The following is a 9,622-nucleotide window of genomic DNA, read 5'->3' on the forward strand; positions in this document are numbered from 1 at the left end:
GCTGGGCGGATCGACCGAAAACCGGGAGCGGTTAGCGGTTTCACATCGCACCGCTTATGATACGGAAGAGGGATTTGTCAGGGGTACCTCCGATAAACTGTGGGGATGACGTGTGGCGGAGGCCTGACGTCACCCTCCGACAGATATCGGAAGGTATCTGTCGGACGTCGGGGCCGGTCCGATATGGATTAAGGCCGTTCGATCAAAAGCGCTCGATCGGACGGTTGACGGGTCGCTGAGATGATCGGTGGATATGACAAGGGGCGGGATTATTTTAATATTTATTTTTGGGATCAGTGCTTGGCGGAAACTCTTGGGATATGGCGGGTTTAGAAAGGTTTTTCAATGTCCATTCAATATAAAAATTTAAAAATAACCCGGCGCCCATACTTTGGATAAACGAAAAAAATGGGTTTTTTGTTCATTTTTGCAAATTAAAGCGGGTATAGGTAGAACAAGGTCTTTTATAAGGTTTTCTTTGACAAATGAGGGTTTTAAGGGGCCAAATGGATTCAGAAGAGGGGAGGGGGTTAGACTTAGGTTCAACAAAGTGACCAGATGCCAATTTGATCCCTGACAGAGGACTTATTGGCTATAATGCCAAGGGGAGGGATATTTATACAATGCTTGGGGTTTATACACCATGGTGTTATAATACTAGGGGAAAGGGAATCATAGGGGAATTATATAATAGAGTTAGGGTTAAAATGGATGAAAGGAGTGGATGAGGGGAGATAACACTAAGTTTATTTGAAAATAACTTAGCTTAAGGAGTAGATCAAAATGAAAAGAGTTTTAGACAAGAAATGTGGCTTCTAATAGGACTAAGAACCACTAAAAACCACCAATTCTTTCATGAATATCAACTGATGAGGGGATGTTAGTAATGAATGGAGAGGGGAAAATTGGGAAGTTAGACATGCTTCTTTGCTTGCTGCAACCTGATGGAGAAGAAAGACTTCCCAATCCATTGACTTTGCTTTGTGAAATAGGTTAGCATACCTTCAATTGTAAGGAATGATACTTCTGCAACCCCAACTGCCTACCGATCTACTTGCCTAGCATTTTTTGTTTCTTCTTGGAGGGTGCACTTAGGCTTGCAGACCCTTACTTGCCTTTTCTTTTCTTTGGCTTTTTCTTTTGTTTTTCTATCTACTTCTACCCTTATTTCTTCCAAGGTCCCAGATTAAGCTGTTGGGAGCCTTTCTTCTCTACCTAAACTACTTGTCTGCCAAGATTAAACAGTTTGGACAGACTTCTTTCTCTATTCTACAACTGAAAATTCAAAACATGGCATGATCCAGATTAGGCTGTTGGACCATCCATCAAAATTTGAGTCCGCATCAAGCTATAAGCACAGATTGTATTCTCTTGGAAATATGTGATCTTTGCATCATCAAAGCAGAGCATATTTGGACCTTTTCATTGCCAATCATGAAATATGAAACCTATTGGTATAGGTAGCTAACAGTGGCTCCACATGGGGATGGTTTTTCATTTGAAAGACCAAGAACAGCAGGTCAGATTGCCTTGGCCCTTGACTGCTCTTGCCAATCTTGAAGTTTGCTGCTTTGAAATGCCAAAATTGTGTGCTTCCCTTCTTGGCAGACCTCTGATCCTATTTACCTTTTGCTGGCAGTTTAAGAAAACTTTGAGAAATTACATTTTTACATGTTGACAGAAAATAATATATACATCTGGATATGTACAAGGGAAAACTCCGGCTGCACTTATGGATGGTAGTCAAAATAGTGCTTGAGCATCCTGCCATTCACAGGACCTTCATCCAAATCAGTTTCATTAAGACCTTTAAGGAAATAAGTGTTGTTTCCTTGTACAGCTTGGACAGCAAATGGTCCTCTCCAAAGGGAATCAAATTTTCCATGTTTTCCCTTATCCTCTCTTCTTGAATCCCACTTGAGGACCTTGTCACCAATGTTGAAATCTTCTGCCTTAGTTCTCCTATCAAAGGCCTTCTTTAATTTTTCTTGTAGAACTTGAACTCTGCTGAAAACTTGGTCTCTAGTTTGCTGTAAACATATGATTTGATTGATTCTTCTTTGCATATCATTTGGTTCAGCTTGGCTTTCTTGAAGAAGTTTCATAACAGGCACCCCTAGTGATGAAGGGAATTTGGCTTCTAAACCATAAACCAACTCATATGGGCTGGTCCCAATTGATCTCTTGGTTGTTAGTCTGTCTGCCCATAGAGCATTCACAAGCTTCTTATGCCAGTTCTTTTTGTTCTCCTCTAGTACTTTCTTTATAATGTTTACCAGGCTTTTATTTGATGACTCAGCAAGGCCATTTCCTTGGGGATAGTATGCAGTAGAATGGCCCAAGGTAATGTGAAATTTATGGCAGAAATTCACCATTTTCTTGGATTTGAAAGCAGCAGCATTGTCTGTTATTATTTTGTCAGGGCAGCCAAATCTAGCCAATATGTTGTTCTCCAAGAACTGAATGATAGTGGAATCATTTGCTTGTCTGCATGGAACAACTTCAATCCACTTAGTGAAGTAGTCTGTGGTTGTTAAGATCCATCTATGTTGGCCTGAAGATGAGGGATGAATTTCCCCAATGAAATCCAAGCCCCATTGTTGAAAAGGTCTCTCTGTTGCAATAGGTCTTAAGGGAAGTGGCAGTAACTGTCTCTTTCCCTCAAATACTTGACATTTATGACATGAGGTGGTGAATTTCTTGACATCAGAAAACATGGTGGGCCAGTAGTAACCAGCCCTTAGTATTTTATCCACAGTGGACTTCCAGTACAAGTGTCCACCACAGTCACCTGCATGAAATTCTTTTATGACTTTGTCAGTTTCATTCTCAATTAGGCAGTTCAGCAATATCCCTTCATGGTTTTTCCAAAATAGATTTTCATCCATAATACAGAATTTAGAAGCTTTCATTTTTAAGAACCTACATTTAGTTCTGGACAATCCTGGGGGAGCACACAGGTTTTGCAACACATAACATATATCAGAGTACCAAGGGGATTGTTCAAAGGCTACATTGATCTTTGGAGTCGCCAGCTCCGGTTCACTGTCCAGCTGGTTGATGTCTAAGGCTTGGAAGTTTTCTTCTGTCATTAGTTTGGCAAAACCTTGCCCTTTTATTAGTTTTGTAGGTTTTATCTCAATATCAAATTCCAAAATGTTGGCAATCCACTTTCCTCTTCTACCCTCTAAATTCTCTTGGGTGAGAATGTCTTTAACAATAGGACTTGGCACATAGGCTATAACATGTGAATAAAGGATGTAAATCCTAAAGTATTTGATAGCTTTGACCAAAGCATAAGCTTGTTTTTCCATGATTTGATATTTTAAAGGTGCATCTCTAAGAGCTCTGCTAAAGAAAGCAATTGGCTTCTCATTTCCTTGGTCATCTTTCTGTAACAAAACAACAGCAATAGTGTGTTGGGAGGCAAAGGAGAAAATGATAAATTCTCTGTCAAATTGAGGATTGGTCAAAACTGGGGTTTGGGTAAGGGCCAGCTTTATGCCTTCAAAGGCTTCATTGGCTTCAACAGTCCATTTTACTTTTGAATCCTTCTTTAGCATGTTATTTAGCAATCTGATCAACTCTGCTAAGTTGGGGATAAACCTTCTCAAGAAATTGATCTTTCACAAGAATCCTTGCAATTCTTTGATATTTCTTGGGTGGGGCATTTGTAGGATAGCTTGTATCCTATCTGGATCAATTCTAATGCCATCTTTAGAAATGATGTGGCCCAAGAGTTTACCTTCCTCTAAACCAAACAGGGATTTCTTGGGATTCAAGGAAATTCCATATTTCCTGCATGTTAGGAAAATCTGCCTTAAGTGTTTTAAATGTTCTTGGTCAGATTTTGAAAAAGGTGTGAGGTCATCTAAGTAAATGACTAAAAAGTCATGAATTTCTTTTGCAAAAGCAATATCCATTGCTCTTTGAAATGTTGCCCCTGCATTTTTCAATCCAAAAGGCATTTTTACATATTTGAAAGTTCCCCATGGGGTTGTGAATGCTGTTTTGTCTTGATCATCAGGGTGCACCAGGATTTGGTTGAAGCCTGAGAATCCATCCAGTAATGAGATCCTTGAGGCCCCTACCACTCTTTGGAGAATGTGATCCATCTTGGGTAAGGGATAATTGTCTTTGAGGGATACTTGATTCAAGTTCCTAAGATCCACACACAGCCTTATTTCACCAGTTTTCTTTCTTGTAGGGACTAAGTTTGAGATCCACTCAGAGAATCTGATAGGTGCTATGATGCCTGCCTTGAACATTTTCTGTACCTCTTGTTCCATTGCTGGGAGAAGCATAGGATTGATTCTCCTCAATTTTTGTTTAAAGGGTTTTTGATCAGGCTTGAGAGGGATTGTATGCTGGATAACAGAGGTGTCATAGGACTTTAGGTCCTCATAACTCCATGCAAAAACATCCTGGAACTCTTTAAAGAGGTCAATGTATTTAGGCTTTTGATCAGGAGGTAGAGATGCAGACAATTTTATTATTTTGGGTTTGTCAATGGTACCAATGTTGCATTCTTCAATGGCTGCATTTTTGGTTTTCTGGGAATATCATTTGAATCAAAGATGTCCTCTAGTGGAGTTAAGCCTGTTGGCAGAAAATTGTCTTTCAGCTCTATGATTTCAGTTTCAGCATTGGCCACTTCTTCACAACTGATTGATTGAATTTGCTGAATGCTTTCCTTGTTGAAAATTGTAGGATTTAGCATTTGTTTTGCTGTTCTAGGTGATATTGGCTGAGTAATCTGTTGAAACTGTATTTGTGATGGACTTGCTCTTTCAGGTATTTGTGATTGACTTGCTGTATCAAGTATTTGTGATTGACTTGCTGTATCAGTGTCAATATTTAATCCTGCAAACTCTTTTTGCAGCGTTAAAAAATTGTTTATTTGCATATCATCCTCAAACACTTGCCAATCTTTAACATTGTTAGGAATGGAGGGTCTGTGTTTTATCTCAGCTGTGAAACAATTGTTAGGTTCCAATGGTAATTTGCAAGTACTAGCAAATGTGGCCAAACTATGAGCATGTAGATTATGGGTTCTAGGAATTTTAGTGATTTGGAATTCAGAGAAAAAATTTAGTACCTCAGCAACAACAGACCTATAAGACCTTAGTCTTTTGTCATTTGTGACAAAATTTCCTTTCACTTGTTGGATAACTAAATCTGAATCACCCATGATTGAAACCCTGGCAGCTTGTAAGAACTTTACTAACTTGAGGCCTAGTAGAAGGGCTTCATATTCTGCCATGTTATTAGTACATCTGAAGTTTAATCTATAGGCTCTGCCTTCTGCATGACTGTTTTCTTTATTGTGTACCCAAACTCCAGCTCCTGCCCCTAATTTGTTGACTGAGCCATCAAATTCAAGGAACCATAGAATATCTTGTTGTGAAGGAGATTTAATGATCTGTTCATGGGCTGGCAATGTAAGTTGAAGTTCTGGTTTTTCATCTGGCTTGTCTTCTAGGACAGTCCCATCATTTGATTGAATATGCTTGACAACTAGGGTAGCAACAGTGTCTAGTGATTGATTGACTGTTGTTTCATGGGTGGTAATTATTTCATTGGAGTCTTCCTCCTGTATGAGTATCTTGGTTTCAACATCATTTTTTGAGGGAATTGTGCTGTTATTGAAGAGAATGTATGAGTCTATGTCTGAATGGACAGCATATATGGGAAAGTTTTGAGGCTTTTCTTCACTGCTGACCATGTATTTCATGAGCGTTTCTCTGTATAGTCTTTTTGGTTGCCCAAAAACCGAGATGGTAGCATATGACATGTCTAATTGTAAGGAACCTTGGAGTTTAGCTCCCCATGATCTTGATAACAGCATCCCATATTTAGGTGGGATATCAGCAACTACAACATCCATCAGAATTTTTTTGTTTGGGTATTGAACTAGGGACACACATAAGTCTTTTATGAGACCTAAACACTTGACTTGGCTGGAGTCAAAGGAAAACAGGTCCTTGTAAGGTCTTGTTATATCTAGATTCAATCTCTCCATGACCGCTTTTGGCATGAGATTGTGAGAGGCACCTGAGTCAAACATTGCATTATGTAATATTTTATCATGAATATGTAAGCTGACATAAAAAGGTAGTACCCCTGTGACTACTATTTTTCCATTCACTTCTGGGCCAAACAGTAGTTCTGGGGTGTCATCTAGCACATTGACATCATCTTTGTTGCTAGTGAGTTGAAGGGACTTCTTGATCTGTAGTTTATAGATGTCATGCTTCGCTAGTTCTGAGAGAGGAATTGCTATCTTTAGTTTGCCAATTTCAGTTTCTAGGTCAAAGGGTTTTTCAGATTGGGTCTTGGGGTTATGGATAACAGTCCTTTCCTTGTTCACTAGATCTTCTTCTTGATTTTTATCTTGATTTTGGGACTTGTCTCTTTTGCTCATCTCTTGATGAGTAACACTTAAATTAGGTTGAGAGGATGGAGTGGCCATAGGCTGCTGTTTTAAGGGCAGTGGTTCAGTGATCTCTTCAACCATTACTTCTTCTGCAGGTGAATTTGTTTTGTCATTAGGCTCTGTGACTATGACTCTTTTAGGCTGCTGATTATCCTTTATCTTTTCAGGCTGATTTACATTCACAGTTCTGCTCCTTAGCTTGTATTGTTTATGGACTTCATAAACAACAGTGTCATAGCCTTGTTTGAAGTCAAAGGATTCACCTGATTTAGTTTGGAACAGTTTGATTTCATCATCCTCATGATCTTGTTGTGTTAAGAAGACTTGACTTTCACCATCTAGACCCATTAAATTAATCTCAGGGTCTTCATTGGCCTCAGTTGATGTGGAAGTTTCTGCATAATTTTCTTGGAAAGGGGGTCTTATGTCTTGATCAGCACTGGGCTTGCCAATGCCTGGGTTTTGAGTTCTCCTAAAATTTGGATTCCTAGGAGGGTTGTTTTGTGGTGCTTCCCGTGATGATTTTCTCTCAACCGATTCCACTCTATCACCCAATCTTTTCATTCCAGTGAGTATTGCATCCAGCTTTTGATCAAAAGCAGAGGGTTCTTCTTTGAAGGCTGTTCTCTTTTCCAACCTTGCTCTGTTTCTTTTGGCAATCAGGTTAGCTTCCACTGTGACAACAACCCTTTGGGCTTCTGCAAGGGATTGAGGATCTCTCTCCTTTAACTGATAGGCCATGTCAGGGTCAAAACCATCAGGGAATTTGTACAAGGCTAAATCAGGAGGGGGTCTTAAATTTTGTGGGATTGCGTTATATACATTGTTGAATCTTGCACAATACTCCAAAACAGTCTCTTGGGGACCTCTTTTGATAGTATCATATTCCCCAAGTATGTGCAGAGGATCCTTCTTCTTCTCCCATCTGCTAGTAAAGGCTTGATAAAGCTCATCAGGAGTTGTGATGGAATTTGCATTCAGGGATCTAAACCAAGTTCTTACATCCCCAGTTAGGCTTTGAACAAACATCCTCATTCTGACACTGTCATCATCTATTTCATAGGTCTCAAAATGGTCTTGCATCCTTTTGGCATGCTGGACAGCTGTCAGAGGGCCATTGGAGTCAAAATATGAGATTTTGGTTTGGTAATCTTGGGGTAGAGCTGCAGCATTAGCTGGTATTTGCAAGGGTGCATATCTGTTAGCCATATTCGCAAGGTTTGGGGGATTTACAGGGGCAACTGTGATAAAAGGAAAGGTGTGTACCACAGGTGTAGCAGGTGTGGCAGCACCTGGAGTGTTGTTCAAGGGGATATGTGCAGAGGGTGAAGATGTGAAAGGAGGGCTTTGAGATGTAGATGGTGAACTAGGGGAACTAGGGGTAGACCGGAAAAGGACCTTGCATGGAGTAGAGATAAGGCTGGGATGATCTGAATCTGAGGTTAAATCAGCAGGCTGCTCCTGCCTTTGCCTCCTAATGTTTCTAGGGATAGTATTTGGATTATCAACAATGATGGGTGGATTAGGGTCAGGATTTGCCCTAGTATGCCGTGGATTTTTCTTGGGAGCCAGCTTCTAACTGTTTTTTAGGATTTTATAGGAAGTTTTTATATCTGCAAGGACTGGATAAAGATTTTGGAATGGCTATATATATCTCAAAGCTGAGATGAAGATTCACTGAAAAAGCTCTTCCCTAAAGCTGTCACTGTGACACAGAAACAGTTTTGAGGGCCTCCTGACTGATTTCAGGCTTGATTTGTAACTTTGAGAGATGTATAGAAATTGGAAAATCCTAAGAAGTCCCCAGTGGAGTCGCCAATTATGTTAACACCCAGGTTGTTCCCTTTGACTCCCAAGGGAATACGGCCGGGGTAACCACTAACCAAACTTTGGATCACAGTTCCTAGCCAAACTGTAATCAGAGAGGGCTCTCTCTTTATGATTTGTCTATGTTTTGATGGTGTTTTAGGCTAGCTATTATGCTCAGGTTTTGGTTTATGTTTTGGTTGAAGGACTTCTTTCAGGGCTTAAGATGTAGTGTTCAGAGAGTAGTATATCATTGGGCAATGGAGTCTAGAGCTATGAAATGCTTTGAAATGCTGGAGTGATGATGTTCAGACTGCAGGGCCTATTGTGTATCTCAAACAAACAAATTTAGACTTAAGTGGTGATGCATGGTCAGCCAACAGAAAGCAATTAAGAATTCTGTATTAAGCTGGTGATGTGAAAGTGAAACATGTTGCACAGGAGCAAACTTGAATTCCTAAAACAAAGGTCACTATGAAAGATATATTCTGAAAGTGCAGCAATTAAGAATTACACTTATCAAGATTATAGCTGAAGAAAAACATTCATTAACAACATAGATTGAACTCAGGGTATTGCATGAATAAGTCCTGAAGGTTATTCTTTTTCTTTGTTGTCAAACACTTAGAAATTAGAAACATATATGGATTTTAATAGATTGAAAATACATAACAAAGAGAGTTACAAAAACTTATTGTATTGTGAAATACACAGGAATCCCGCAGTTTTCAACAGACACCAGAACGCATTCAACACTTCAGAACTCCAAGAAATTCCATCACTTTCTTTATTAAACTCTAAAAGGATTACAGCATAAGAACTTCTTCAAGGGGGATCAACAACAACTCCTGCAAGCTTGTGCGAGGGGCAAATATATACAATCGGTTTACAAAATATCTGAGTGCTAAGTTATCTCAGAAATGAATGCGTTCACCAACTTTTCAAGATATTTTTAGATAAGAAAGTTATTACATCATTGAATACAAAGTAAATGCATCTTTATGCTTGTCAGAAGATATTTTGGCCTTTGGAGGCCACTAAGTCGGTTGGAGTGATCTGCATTAATGCTGAGAAATGCGCTTTTGGAGCTGCTCTGCTGTAGCTTCTCGGCCTGGACACCTGTAGCTTCCTACCTTGCTGTGTTGGTCTAAATTTCTGCTGAGTTGGGTCGGCTTTTATCTTTAACGCATGCTGATTCTTTCTAAACTGTCCTGTGTATGACAATTTGCATTTTTTTGTGAACAAAATTTACTGAATGGCTTCCTGTTTATAAAATCATCTGTATGGCCTTAGTCCACCATTCTAGTGTAGGTAGTTGATGCCTGAGAATTGCATCCATGGTCTCCTCTGCCTCTGTATACTTATAAAAATTGGGAGGCA

This window comes from Pinus tabuliformis, chromosome 2_2 (genome assembly GCF_031772625.1).
Source record: "Pinus tabuliformis cultivar Carrire ecotype Pingquan chromosome 2_2, CPIR1, whole genome shotgun sequence".
Taxonomy (NCBI): Eukaryota; Viridiplantae; Streptophyta; class Pinopsida; order Pinales; family Pinaceae; genus Pinus; species Pinus tabuliformis.